This window comes from Psittacula echo, assembly GCF_963264785.1.
Source record: "Psittacula echo genome assembly, chromosome: 5".
In the NCBI taxonomy this organism is placed as follows: domain Eukaryota; kingdom Metazoa; phylum Chordata; class Aves; order Psittaciformes; family Psittacidae; genus Psittacula; species Psittacula echo.
In genome coordinates, this window is record NC_137739.1 from 29,649,654 (window position 1) to 29,664,726 (window position 15,073).

Sequence of the window (15,073 nt, forward strand, 5' to 3'; positions counted from 1 at the left end):
GGTGGCCATGGGGCCCTTGGGCAGCCGGGCTCGCGGTCCGCAGAGGAAGAGCTGCTGTGCTGCAGCGCTCAGCCCTGGTGCTCTTCTGCTCCGCTTTGCCAGCAGAATATCCGGCTTTGGGAGAGTTCACCTAAAATTTGCCAGTGCCGCTTTCTGGAGCTGCTTTACAGCTAAATTGGCTAACAAAAAAGCCTCTTGTAGATAAAAGAGCTCTGCAAGTCAACAACTGGCTAAGCAGTTTAAACCCCTAAGTAAGGCATCCTCTATTTAAACGTTATAGGCAAATCTAATTTAAGCTTTTAAAAATATTATGGGCAGGTGTTTAAGTCGTGCGCACACTGGGCTTGCGAGGGCTGCCGAGGGGGCTGGGCGGCGCTTCCCAGGCGGGCAGCATTTTGTTCAGACAAGCTTTCTGCAGAAGGCCACGTGACAGAGGCCAAATAAACAGCATCTGGGGATTTTCAATTACAGACCTTCACCCAGCATGCCTGCACTGTAATCTCTACCAGATGAGGCTCAGGCCTCACTATTTTCAATAATTCACACACTGTGTACACATAACATGACAATAAGGGCATTCATGCAACCGCCTGATTCGCACATCAAAGCTCCCAAATGGCCAGCTGTAAGCATGCTTACTGCTGAATAATTCATTCTTTTCACAGGCTTGAAAAAACGCTCAGCGGGAGTTGGCAAGCTTGTGTTCTTTCCTGTGTGGTATGCTAAACTCAAATTTTGAAAGAGGTACAGCCCCACTAAAAAGAGTCAGAGATCCAACTATTTAAATGTGCATTTGCGAGCTTTCGGGTGGCTGCTTACAAAAGAAAAAGAAAAGGGGGAGAAAAAAAGGAAGCTCTACGTTTCCAAGTGGGTAGCGGAGATAAGATGCAGTAGCCTACATGTTTGCTGGGGCAGGTGTTTAATAGAAATAAAATAGTTAAACTGTTTTCCAGATGGTAAAATATTTTTTACACATATTATTCCTCGCTAAGTATCTTACATGTACCAGAGGTATAATAGTTAACAAGTTAAGCAAACTCGAAATCTCCACATACATAGCACGTATTTTTCTACTGTATAACAAACAGCATTTTTAGTTAAGACTAACATACATGAAAAAGGCAAACACAGAAACACTAGAGCTAATTCTGCAACTCATATTTACTGTTTGCACAGATATGGCTTGAATACTAATTTCTAGATGATATTTTAACAACTCCAAATTTGCAGCTGTGTCTCTGAACATTTACTTAGCTTGCAACCGGTGAGTGTTCCAGGTTTTGAAAGTACTTTGGCTTTACACAACAAAGGCATCATTTCCTTAAGAAAAAAAAAAGGGGGGGGAGAGTAGGGAGGGAGAGAGAAGGGTCTGCTTCATAATATCAAGTTTTCTTGACTGTCAATCAACGCAGAACCAGCAGGATCAACTAGTCATGACCTCTCCTTATAGCAAACACATGCTGCTTACCAGCTGTGGACTGTGTTTTTTACACCCTTTTCTCTATCATTCAGAATGGCTTCCTCCTAATCACAATAATCCCAAAAGTGCTAAAACATATCAATCGTCCTTTAAGCCCTGCCTACAAAAGGCCAGCCGTCCGGCCTTTATGGGCTTGTCCAACAGCAGCTGATACTTCATTCAACTACAAATCCAATTTAGCAGTTACAAGAGGTTTAGCATCACTGGAAAAATATTGGTGTTGATCCTGCACTCTTAAGTCAGCAAATATTCCTTTGCCATATTGTTTAGCTTTTTCTACCATATTTACACTTCTGCTGGATTTCCCTGAATCACTTCAGCAACAGCATTTAACCTCTGAACTGGTAATATTTACAGTTAATCAAACAGTGATTTTTAAAATATGTTTATTGCAATTACAGAAACATAAACCTATTTGTATTCCAACTGTTACAATCCTGAAAAAAAAACCCCAACAAACCCAGAAACAAAACCAAGCCCAACCAACAACCCTAAAAACAAATACAGTAATTTCATTCAAAACCATAGAGCACACTTTATGCACTAGTTATGCAGGATGTTATTTATTATAGCCCTTTGGGCAAGATCATGGCAATTCTTTCACTTATGTATTTTTAATTGCCAAGTGAGCCAATGCAAACACTCCCTTGATCCCCCTCCACTTTTTTTTTTCCTTTTTCTTTTTTTCTTTTATCTCTTTAAGCAGGAATATATGTAATGCCTTAAAGTAACAAGGGGAGATGCTACCTAGGGAATATACTATTCGCTAGTCCAAATCTGCAAATGTGTGGAAGCACTCCGTTTTAACCAGCCTTTAATAATGGAAATATACGGGAGCTGCTTTCCACTTGCTTTGTAATGAAAATAATCAGCCTTAAACTTGCATCAGGCACAGGATTCCCATCTCTCTACATGGACACTTGTCAGACGGCCGGGGCCACCTAGCTCACCCACAGCCAAGGACACAGGTCCCCACACAGAGCCCCAGGGAATGGGAAGGAGGCAAAAAAATACACCCGAGTGTCTTAAGGAGCTTGTTGCTTAACTCTGCATCAAATCTTTCCAGAGCCAAGGCTCTGCCTCTAAATTTAGGTAGGGAACAACAAAAGTGGCCATTCCAAGACAGGTCTGGAAAGAGACAAAAACTGCAGGGTTCCTAAAATGGTTTGTAAGCGCTGCCCTACTGGTGTGTGTGTGTATGCAGACACACACACAAGATTACAATAAGCCACTTAAGTATTATTAAACACAAATTAACTGCCTGCAAAGTATACTGTAACTGGGTTGCCCAAGAGGACAGAGAAAAGATCCAAGAAACAAAATAACTGAAATAATCCCTTTGGATGCTAATAAGGGAACAATTACAATGACTCATTGAAGTTATATCATAATGATACTTCCAAAGAAAAGAATGTTTTGTGTGTTGCATTAAAAACAACAACAATAAAATGATCCCAGATTGAAGTAATACCACAATTTAATTTACACAGCAAAAGGGAAATGACCTAATAATAGCACAGAAAGATATTCTCCTCACGTGAAGTCTTAATCTTTTGGTTTTATCTCTGCTTCACTTTTAAAGAGAGCAACAAAAAAGACCCATAGACACATCTGGTTCAAAAGTCTTCATTGACACTAATGCAATGCATTGGATTGCGTTTGGCAATTCTTCATACTGGGAAATATTCCACATAAGCAATGTTTACTAATTTTCTTCTTCTGAGTTTTTAAAAACACAGGCAGAGCATATTTCAAAGAGAGAGGAGTGAACCAGAGATCTCACTGAATATTCATTAATTAATATTTTGTCAGTATCAGTTGTCTCAACAAAAGAAGGGTTTACAATTTACTTTAAGCTCAATTTAATTAAAATCGAAATGTTACAAAAATATGGATTTTTTTTTTTTGCTGCCTTGTAATTATATTATTTTCTACTTACTCTAAACTGTGTTTTACTGCAACCAAAAATGCATTTCAAAACAAACAGCAATTTTTAGGCTTCAGAGTAGACAAAGAAATCCCCATAGGAAAAAAAAAAAAAATCCCCAAACTTGACCTTTGCCATCTCTTTGGATCAGCTACAGATGTTTAATAGATTATACAAATACTTAGATGTCCTTAATCTGACATTCTTCTTTTTTTCTCCTGCTAGGAGCGGAACTCTCAATAACCTATCCGCAAAGACCCCGAGTGCCTTCCACGTGCATATGTAATTGCTGTGTTGTTTTCCAAGGTAGTTGCAATTTCTCAGCAACATGAGTAGTTCAGAAAGGAGAAGACTCTTGCCCAGCGTTACTGACGAAGTCTGATTTGGACAGGAATCCTTCAAATACACAGACAATGGGCTGGCTGACCTGCCATGCATGATGGATGAGTTAAGGGGATTAAAACCACTATTTGCATTAGAATAGATAAAAATTAGCAAAATAGAATTTCTCAGTAGGTGGCTTCAGTTCTGTTTGTTCTCTTAGGCAAAATGAAGTTCATTTTGAAAGGAATTACGATTGTTTAAGTAACGCTTATTTGCAGAGGAGAAATTCTGGATGCTAGCTTGCTTTCTGTTGTTTATTCCTTAAGACATCCACTTCAATTATCACAACAACAGGTATCCTTTTTCCTCCATGTTTAATATTAAAACAGTACACAACTACAATGTTCTAGGCATTTTAGACTGTATGTATTACATGTTTCTAAGCTGCATATGCTCAAAAAAGTGTTCCGAGTTCAGAGAAAGATGATCAAAAAGACCAAAAAATTGCTTTAAATTGAGTATAGATGCTTCACTGAGGTTCTGAGTACAAGCTTGTGACTCAGGTACTGTAAAAGGCAGATGCTTAAAATACCACATGCTTCTTTTGACTAGATTCATATTGCATGCAGTGATGGTACTTAAAAGACTCAGAAATGGCTGCACAAAGTAACATAATGAAAGACTCGCCTTACAGAATAGCATTATATTGTTTATACAATATGACTTTGAAAGAAATCCGTATGTGCACACAAGTAGGCAAACAGATGTAGAAACTCCAGAAACATCCATGGATGATCTCCCCCCGCTCCTGCAGGGAGCAACCAAGATTTGTCTGTCAAACAGGAATTGTAAAAGTAATGGAGGTTACCCTCTTTGCAGGGCTCACACATCCAATTTGCAGACAGCAAGCAACCTCCAGGAAATCCAGCATGTTTTAAAACACGTGTGTGTGTGTTGCCAAATATGTTTTTTAACTCCTCGCTTGTTTGAAGGGTGGACTGCAGTCAGACTGGTGATATATTCCACTATGCCCTATGGCAGCATTAATAGAAAGCAAAGCTGAGGCATTAGGGAGGTAAATTTCTTCCACTGATGACATTACAAACTGGAAAAGCTGTGACATGATTTCTCAACTCAGCATTTACTATAATGAGATTTTAAGAGAGCAGGTCACTTCTCTAGCTCAGTGATGGGGGCTCTGGCCAGATCCAGACGCTGTCTAAAGCAGGTGGATGTCAGAGCCCACAGCCAGAGATGGGGTCCCACCATACGGCTCCCAGGGAGGGAGCATTGCATTCATCTGCAGGCGAGGGAGGACCCCGTCAGCTGCTTTCATTTTCAGCTCCATAGACCCTGCACTGGCATTTCATACAGCTCTTTGCAAAAACTGTTTATTTAGCTTACGAATTATTTGGTGTCTGTGTCCCATGCAGTTAAGATGCTTTATTTTCACAGCAGGTGCAAAGAGGTATTTAAATTTGCATTATGTCCAGGGTATTTGGACTCGGTGTGTGTTAGATGACAGCTTCTGACAGCAGATGGGCCAAGTGGAGAAACGTTTGACCGGCATATGAGACAGCTTGGGATACATCCAACACTAACCTTGGTTTCCAAGTTATTTCACAAGCACAAAGTAACATTTTGTGGAGACTTTATAGCTAACAATGTCATTCTAGCTACAGTACAATAAATATTTTGCTTCGGTTCCGAACCCACGAGACCCACAGCACACTTGAGCTACAGAAGAAGTCATTTCTTGCAAACCCAGTCTCACAGCATGCTGAAAATGGAGACTCTTCACTCTTTTTTTTTTTTCTCCCAAAGGAAGACCTGTCCGTACTCCCAGATGTGACACGAACCTGTCCAGATCAGTTGCCCATTCCTGCCTCCCTGCCGGCCCCATATGGGTCTCTGATGTTCCAGCTAAAGTGGAGGAGAACAATACCCCTGCACTTGTGAAGGACAACAGCCCATGAGGAGAAAAAGAAACCTGAAATGCCATCCTGAACTCAGATACGAGAACACAACAGGCTGATAAAGAACAGAAGATACTGCTGCTTATTTTGAAGCTTAGCTATGAGAGACAGCAATGAAGAGCTAAGTAACCAAATAATACTGCACCATAAGATATTTTGTTAAAATTTGGAAGTGTTCCTCATATGCTATTAATTCATCAGAGTGAAAAATGCCTGCTTGACTTTTTCTGCCCCTCTGCCCCAGGCTCTTCAGTCTCCAGCTACTCCAGCAGTCCATGGTACCTCCCAAGCAGTGTAAATAAAATGTTGCTGGTTTTGTTATCATTGAAAACATCCATTTGTGCCTTTAAAAATCTGCAGGATTGTCTTAGAGAATCATAAGAAAATTTTTCTTCACGTATCCACCAAATGCATCAGAGTCCTAACATTTGTAATTTTCGTTATAAACTATTTTACCTAAATTAGTTGCTCTGGATGATGGGAGGACTCTTTTAAAAATAATTTTTAAGGGGTAGGATATGCCAAAGAACCAAAAGGAAATTAGTTATTTATAATCTTTTTACCACTTATTTGTTTCTATAGTAAATCACTGCTTTCTCTTGCTTCCCAGCTCATGCCTTTACTTCACTTAACATTTATACAAAAAGTGTACCTTTGGAAACCACCTCTTTGTTTGCTTTGGATAAATGGGTAATGGAGTGCAGACACAGTTTCATGTGCAATTCTTAATCCCACTTTATTTAAGCCTGATGCAGTAGGAGAGAAACTTTACAGTTGGGTTGTTTTGTGGCTGAGCACTGTTGACATGGGACTGGAAGAGGAGGCTGGGCTTCCAAGCTGCAGCTCTCCTGTGTTTCCTTGTTGAGTCCCCTAAACTCCTTCCACAGTTTTTGCTCATTAAAGAAGCTAGTTCTCTAAAAATTGTGAGAAAAAGGTATGTGAAAGATCAGTTCCACTTTGTACCTGATGTACCTTCCCTCCAACCCATGTCCATGCAACATGGTTATTAAACTGAATAGCCACAGTGCCTTCTAGTCCTGACAGCAACAACGGACATTTCATGAGAAGCAGAAGGACTTTGCTTCACAGCTCCAGCACGCCTTGCTAGGTGCTGTGGGCCCAGGGTTGGCATTAGGACAAGGACAGGGGGAAGACGTTCCAGCACAGTTCCCCCAGCTAACATCACTAGACTCACTGGCAGGAGCTGTCAGTATGGCAACTTCATGCAGCAAAAAAGGAAAGTTTAAATACACACAGATCTGGAATTGCATTCAACATTCATTAATGTCACTTTGTGATTTCTACTGCTACCAAGCTCCTAGTTTGCTCATGTGAATTTATCAACTGTTCAGTCTAACCTGCTGATATGGTAATCTGTAGTCTCCGGTGCATAAAATGATTTCATTTTTCTTTGAATGAGGGCTCTTTAAGCACTTTTCTCTCCCCTCTTTCAATGCATTCTCTCCTCTTGCCTCTCTCCCCATCCTCTCTTCTTAAACAGTAAGGGCAAGTAATACCAATCCTTCCTCTTCCTCAGTTGTTTCCAGGATAACCTTCCATCCCACACTGGATCAGCTTGAAAGACACTGCCCTTCTGCCCAATCCATATCATACAGACTCTACCTTAATGAACAGGCTGTCACATGCCATGGGAAGGTTATTTTGCTGGTGTTACTTCCTAATGGGCAAAACCCTGAACAAGGCTCCTGCATCTTATTTCTAACTTGGCCAGTGGCTGGCTGGATGCATCTTGACGCATAGAGAACTGCAGTGTCGAGTGAGGGAGTGGTCCTGAACCTCACCGGCATGCAACTGAGACCAACCAATGAAAAGGGGCTTTAAAGTGTTAAATATTGTATAGATGGTTTCAACCTTCTGACAACTGGTATGAATTCAGATGAGATCCTTGGTAAAAGGGTACTTCAGATGAGTGGCAATGCAATCAGCATCTCCCTTCCTAATTCACAAGTTTCTGCCTATGCAAGCACAGAAACAGTCATCTCGTGCTTTGCCAAAACACAGGCAGTGTACAGAGTGCTATATTGTACCTAAACTTCTGCCAAGTCCACCTGGCACCAAATTTCTTTGTTTTACAAACCTTCAAGCACTCTGCGATATTGTCATCTTTTAATAGCATGCGTATTGGTCATGAAGGTATTTTCACTGAGTCAACTGGCACATCCATCCTCAACCTGGCAATCACACCACTATCAACATTTTAGCACACGCTAGGTTTTTGCTATTAAAAGACATACAGAAATGGTTATTGGGTCCTCCAAAGAAATTCCACTTGATATCAGGCACCACTGTAACATATGCACAAAGAGATTAAGTTAGTGCTGCAGAGATTTATACAGAGTGCTTGAAAGAGAAACATTCCTTTCATCTTCTGTGAGATGCATATGAATGTATCAGTACTCACCCCTCCAGACACTAAACTGAGCCCTAGGCTGATTTTCTATAAGAAGTGGTGGAATTGTTAGCGTTAGGTTAACAGTTGGACTCAATGATCTTAAGGATCTTTTCCAACCTAAATGATTCTATGATTCTGTGACATAAGAACAAGAAGTAAAAATATACTTACTTACCTCAGAGGCTCACAAATGTTTATATGAAGCTATTAAAAAGCTGAGACTTAAAACAACACATTCATTTAAAACGAAATGAAAGGTTATTTCTGGTATGGCTAGTGCAGTTACATGTTTTCTGTTGGGGGAAATTTATAGCCATGTTATTGCTGTCAAGGAGGGTAGTGAGCCACAAGGATTTCCAGATGCCATGTGTGAAGTTTCTCATTTCCCCTACTATACTAAAGTACATTATCACCCAAACACAAACAAGCTTTAAAAAATATCTATCATTAAAACACGTGTGGCCCTTTGCCTGGACTTAAGAGATTTGTTTTTTTTCCTTTCCTTTCCTTTCCTTTATTTCTAAGCCAGATAGGAGACTGCGCTGCAGCACTCCCCAGGGGCCCAACACTGATCATACTGATGTCAACAGTAATACTTCAGGCTGCACCCCTACTGCACACTGCACCATGTCAATGAGAAAACCCAGCTCTACCAAAGAGTAACATTTCACTTGTAGAAAGTCAACCGGGGAAGTGGAAGAACTGCTGCTACAATATTTCTCAGAATAGCTATGAATGTGAAAACAGAGATTTAAAAGGAACACAGAAGGTAAAAGGAAAACTACGTTCAAGTTCCTCCTGTACCTATAAATGCAACTTGCCCCACCAGCAGACAGCTGAGGAACCTGTCCTGCTGTATGGACAACAGTGAGCAGCAGAGACAGCTTCCTGCAAAGGAGATCAGCCCCATGTCTAGCAGTGTGCTTGCCCAGATGGCAACCCCATGCCAAAAGGACATTCAAAGGCAAAAGGCCACTTCCAGGATAGCTTCTGAAAGCCTGAAGTGGAACCATCTCTCCTATGGCTGTCTGGGATTGCTGTACACACAGGCATGAAGATTTCAAGTGGGAACAGGTGCAAAAGAATGCCTTGCAATTAATGAACTTTCCAACTCTTACTAGGAGAATTAAAGCTAGAAAATCTTACAAGTGAACTTCTGTTCCCAACTGCATTTGTTGTAAAAAAAGGGAAACACAGAATTCATGCAAAGGTCCAGCACAATGGTGCTGAAAAGGAGATAGAGGTGGAAACATCAGGATGCTGTATAGTCCCCATCATTTTTGTTTTTATTTACAGTGAAATCCACAGCCTCAAAGTAGGTGTTTTGTTAAACGGTGTTAACTTGAATCCTTTGCTGGATATGAAAACTAAATGGGAGATGTTGAATCCAAAGCAGAGCTGTCCCTTTCAACTCATATCTAGAAGCACACCAGCAACAAGATCTTGAGTGAGAGCAAGAAAAACAGTTTTACTCAAAATCCAGAATGAAACAGAAAATCAATTAAGGAAACAGGGACATGCTGGCATCCCTCACTCGAGCTGGAGAACTTCCCCACTTCTACAGGACCACAGGCACAAAGTGGCACCCATTTCTGAGGTATACTTAGCAGAATGAATGCTGAGGAGAGCACCGTAACAATGCCAACCAAAATTATTGTATGCCAGTTTTATCACATCAGCTTTTGTCCATTATCTCAAGTAATAGTTTCCATGTCTTCAGATCTTTCTTATGGTCATCCCAAAGGTATCTGAATATCTGAATTATACAACATAAGCTTGGGATATCAAAAGGACACTCTTAAAAGCATTAAAGTAAATCCCTGAAACTATGTTTTCTTAATCACATCAGACACTTGGCTTGCAGGTATGGTGCAGCATTTCTGAAAGAAACATAGAGGCAAGTAACAAAAATGGTCCCTCAGAAACTCTCATGCTTCACATTAATACTTCCCCAGAGCCATGCTGCAAACAGCTAAAGACTCAAGTGCATAGTGCGCATGTTTGATGAAACAGAAACAGCCAATGCAATTATTTCCATAAACTTCAGTCAATACAGACAAACCCCTTTTCAAATCTATACAGGGCATTGCTGTAGTATCATGACTGAAACTGAACTGCCTGAGTCTTTGCAAACTCACTTCTAGCTGAAGAAACTCATACAGAGTGGCTACCACACCTGTCAGTGCTTGATACTCCAGTCTTGTCAAAAGCCAAGTTAATCTATTGAAAACAAGTGTCATTACAGTGCTTTGAAAACTATAACTTTGGCTGCTTCTTTATCTTTCCATTTCCAGTAGATTAATTAAAATACTTCAATTAGAATGTAAGCCAATTTGCACAAGTTTTTAAAATTCAGTAACTCAAATCTTTCCATCCTAATGTTTATTGTCCATTGTAGCATCTGCCCTTAGACCAGGCTTTTGTTTGCCCATTCTTACCTGGACAAAGGGCTCTTTTTTATTCTCCAGATTACAAAAAAAAGTGAAGATGTCAGACCTTTCTATGTGTGCAAGTCTTTCAAAAGTGTAGCTAAGCTCTAAAAATCAGTTCACAAACTTTCATGCCTGAATTATTTGCTGATCCTCTGAGCACTGGAAATACTTTGACTCGCGCATCTGAGAAAGTGCATCTCCACAGAAATCAGACCTCAGTCCATCTTCTTTCTGTACCTTCCCGAGCAAGATCCCCAAAGGCTCCTGCCTGCCTACCAAAAGACAGGTGTAAATATCCAGGTATTTGCACAAGAGAGAATGCAGTCAGGTTCATTTACGCCTACCAGGCAGGCACTTGGTGGTGTATGTGCACACGCTGCACGGGGGAGGTATGGGACCATGCTTCAGCAGGATTAAGGTCTCTCACCTGAGTCTCTGCTTTTGCTGAAGAGCTGCCAACTGTTATCTTCTGCCCATAGTCCATCCTGCCAGTGATACCTCTCAAATTAAGAGTTGTCCTTGCATTGCTGCCAACATTAGGTATGAACAAGTATGTACTTCTGAGAGCAGCAGAATCAAGGAGCCTTGGTTTCTTATGGCTCTGGGTCCCAATAATGAGCTGGTGCCTCACCTCCCAGGGACTATGCTCAGCCTTTCCCCAGCAAGATGCTCTCTCCCACCTGCCCACTCTCCTTGTTTTTCAAGGAACTTCGATTACGCTTTCTAAAGAGCATCACCCTCCATTTTGGTTAACACTGAGCAAAGAATTTGCAGAATTGATGGGAGAATTGACAGACAGACATTTGTGGACTGTTTTGGAGCTGTGGACAAAAGAGAAGTTCAAGAGAGAGAGTCTTGTTTCACTGTATTCAAATTTGAATTTAAAGCTCAGCTGCTTGTGACATAATTGCAAACTATGGTTGAAGAAAACTCATCTCAGACATCTTAATCCTCTGTCCTTGTAGCAAGCAGTAAAGATCACAGGAAATGAGCAAGAGACTAAAGTGATCAAGGTGTTTTCCTCTTCTAAACTTCTAGTTTCATGGCTGTGCTTGAGCAGTGAAAATAATGGAAATCTGGAATAAAGCTCTTTATGGCAGAGACAATAGTGAACAAAAATAACAAATACAATCCCAGTTCCTACATCTGGGGTTTTTTTATGTAGTTGATGGTTCACATGCTCAACACATGTCTTTTACTAAACTTGGCTTAAAATAGTTTAGGATTATGTAGAAATTATTAATATTTTACAATGCCAAAATGTGTATGGGTGAAGCGGTTGAGATAGTAAAACTGTTGATCTTACAACGTCAAATAAGTATTTGTCTGGCTTTAGGGATAAGTAAATTTCACCAAGTTATAGCAACAATATAATTCATTCTAATTTGAGAATCTTAAACCCAGTCCAATTTGTGTAAATTAGGCAAACTTAATCCCTGTGCTTAAACCTCCTTAAGGTCAATCGTGTTCCTTGGAATTTGAAAGGTTTCATTGAGGTTGTTGTCAGTGGCATCTTAAGGTGTTTCTATATAATGAAGAGCTTGATTTTAAACACAGGGGATTTTAAACTGCTGTCATAAAATAAAATACACTTTTAAAAGTTCTACTTTCTTTCATATAAATGTCTCCTTTTTTTTCCTAAAATGTGGGAAGTAAAACCATTTAGCATTCAATATTGGGCTGAGTAGAAATCATTCACCTGAAAGTTCAGCATTGCTTTCTACAACATAAAATCCAATACGTCCAATAACAGATTACATTAAATTTGACCTAAAGAGTGGGCAGGGTTCTCTATCCAGAAATAACATCCTTTGCACAAAATTGGTATTTTGAAGGATCATAATCTTAAAAGTGACCTATGGAAATATAGGTCTTCTTGTATTCCCAAGAAGATTACACTAAACCAAAGGATGGTATATGCTTGCATCTGATAAGGTAGAAATACCTATGGCACCATGTAGGAATGGGCCTCAAGTATAAACATCCGACACACAACAAAGAAACTACACTACTTCACCTAGGAAAAGTCTCCTTTGAATGTAGTTCAGTTGATAGGAACAGAAAAGTTCCAGAAGACTTTCTTTCCTATTTTTCCTTTATCAACCCACTCAACCTGCAACACAAATGCAGGTTTCAGTTCAAAAAAAAAAAAATACCAGCATGCTGAAGGCATCTGGGAGAGGAGTAAATTACTAGTAGATTGGAAAGATTGATTTGTGAAAAAGTTACAACGAAGTGGAGACATTGCAATCAGCTTGTATATGGTGTAAAGGCTGAGTCGCCCAGCAATCTCTGAATGCCCTCAATTTCCACTAGCAGACTGAAATCAGTGGGAGCTCAGGACATTCAACAATTCATAAAAATTAAAGCAGAGCAATGACTGATTTTATTGTTTGCTCTTGGCAGTACCCTCTGAGAGCTAGACACTGAAGGAATGCATGATCTATGTTGTGACAACTTAACAATTTAGAAAGACTTAAGCAAAAAGGATAAGAGTAGTGAAAAGGCGTGTAACAAGTGAATAAAGTGATCAAAGCTGATGATGGCTGACATTCTTTATTAATACAGTAACCTCTGTATTACAGGTAGAGACTATTCCCAAACAAGCTCAACCTATCTGTTATTGACATACTAATTTCCTACAAATCACAGGAAAAATGCTTCTCGCGTGCTTCAGAAGTCTGTAATCTAGAGGGCTGTGGGTACTGTATGTGGAGAGGTTAGCGGGCCAGCTCTGGCACTACACTGTACTCACAAAGTTAGCACAGAGTAGGACATACCCACTGCAGCGGGAGTGAAAGAGGCTGATAAACACAGGTGGAGAGAGCAGCACACGGAGCCGGGGGCTGCTTTGTGGGCACGGGCAAGGGTGCTGCAGCCTGCAGCGTGAAGGATGACATCTGAGTTGCATAAAGACAAGAGAAGCAGAAAGGACATCTGAGTTGCATGAACACAGAAGAGAAGCAGGATTTTTCTGAGCTGATATGTGGGAATATACACAGAGGAATAATCTTTACAAAGCAAAAGTTTAAATATTAAGCACGAAAATACCTCAAGATTTAAAAAAAGCTCCAAAGAATGCCCCATGTTGAGACACTAAAAACTAAACTGGGCAATATTCTTCCAGTATGACCTAAAAGTCTACACCTATAACAGAGCCCCAGGTGATAGGCATACTATAAACGACACAACAGGCCTGCAACACAGGTATCCCTGAACCTGCTCAAACTCAAAAACCCTACGTTACCAGTATTTGGTAACTATGGTACCAGTACTCAACTCACAGTTTGGTTTTCGATAGTCCTGCAAGGAGCGGGGAGTTGGACTCGAAGATCCTTATGGGTCCCTTCCAACTCCAGATATTCTATGTTTCTATGACTCTTTTCATTTACATTTCTCTAAACCTAACGGTTTAGCAGCCACACCCAGAAGGCACTCCTTGCTTGTCTTTCTGGTTTTCTTACAGAGAGTAAGGAAAGTACAAGGTGACAAATAATTGGATGATTCCTCTTCAGGAATGGCTGTAGCAAGATAGTGTTGTATTGACGTCACTCTTCTTGTTCATCTCACTTTTTCTAAAAATTGCACTTTTTATTTGAGCGTAGACTCTGCATTTCTTATACACTGGGACATGCCAAATACTTCCACAAGTCACCTCCTTTTCTTTGAGGGAAAAATAAAAGAAAGACCTACTGTAAATGCAAGCGGCTGTCCCATGTTTAACTTCCTTCTAACACTTAACACCAGGCTTAAAATTTTACCATATAAACACACAGAAGCTGAAACACCACAAGCAGCCCTTCCATCTATCTACTTCACTTTACACATTAAACCACTATTCAAACAGAGTCCATTAAGGCATCTAAATGTGACTTACCACATGTGTTAATTGGGTGGGGGAAAAAAAAATGGAAAACTCAACCCTTGAATGTGGACATTTATGTATTCCCATTATTCAGACCCTCTTGATGCCACAATCTCCCACTTCTATAGTTTATAAATGTTTGATTTAAAATATAGCCATTTTATCATTTGTACCACATTTACCTCATCTTACCACTGTTCTGACTGGATGAGAAGCTAATGTAGCCTACACTGTCTGGTCAATTATTGCATGGACACCAGGGACCAATTAATGCCATCCATAAAAGCCTGAATCATTCTGTCAATTAACTAGAACTAACTATGTCATCAGATATATTACTGGTGAGCAAGTCTATTTGGTTGCAATATGTCTTGAAGGAGAGCAGTATCAAATGAATCACAATTGACTTGGACAACTGCTAGCATAATTTCAGAAGATGAAAAGACAAATGTGGTAGTTATTAGTGGTCCCCTGAGGAATTACGGCCAAGCAATTGTAATGTGCTAAGACTGTACTAGCAGGTGCCCACAGCACAAATCAGGCAGAGGGTTAAATCAATATTTTCAATTTCTTAGGATCAATCCAGTGTTTGAACAAGATGGAAACTTGTTAGCAATTGGCAGAATGTGTAAATGAAAAGTCAAACTTCTTATTAT

At 40.2% G+C, this 15,073-nt stretch overlaps 1 protein-coding gene across 2 annotated transcripts in view; it reads right to left on the bottom strand.

Moving 5' to 3' along the window:
* The window catches only part of TEAD1 (TEA domain transcription factor 1), a gene marked incomplete at both ends in the record, with an annotated part of 100,632 nt that overhangs the window by 46,855 nt on the left and 38,704 nt on the right, over nt 1-15,073 (bottom strand). The window lies entirely within an intron of this gene.